This window comes from Sinocyclocheilus anshuiensis, unplaced genomic scaffold, assembly GCF_001515605.1.
Source record: "Sinocyclocheilus anshuiensis isolate Anshui unplaced genomic scaffold, SAMN03320099.WGS_v1.1 scaffold3, whole genome shotgun sequence".
Taxonomy (NCBI): domain Eukaryota; kingdom Metazoa; phylum Chordata; class Actinopteri; order Cypriniformes; family Cyprinidae; genus Sinocyclocheilus; species Sinocyclocheilus anshuiensis.
Genome location: NW_015548205.1, coordinates 586783 through 587210, shown reverse-complemented (window position 1 = coordinate 587210; position 428 = coordinate 586783).

The following is a 428-nucleotide window of genomic DNA, read 5'->3' as shown; positions in this document are numbered from 1 at the left end:
CGGGTCACGACGAGGCGTTCCCCATAGCGACCCCTAGAGGATGCAGTTCGAAGTTCCCATGAAAGGGAACTGTATTGGACATTGCATGTAATTTTATGGCAGTATACTGTTTTTGGAAGTGAAAAAGACTGTATAATTTACAGTGAATAACCGTAAACTGACATTCCCAGAATTCCATGCGTTACATTTCAAATTTGATGTTTGTTTGTTGAAATAAATATGTTTCTTCTTAGTTTTTTCTTATCAGTTTTGTATATTAGGGTTGTGTGTTACACATAATGTTGTTAAATGAATGTTTATTGCATTATTTCAGTTTCATGTGTGTTACCATGATGGTGTTTAGTGTTTGTGTTTCTATATATGTTAATATTTAAAAGCTGCTTGTGATGGGCTTTGGTTCATCATGTGACTTTCTCATCACTGCTTGC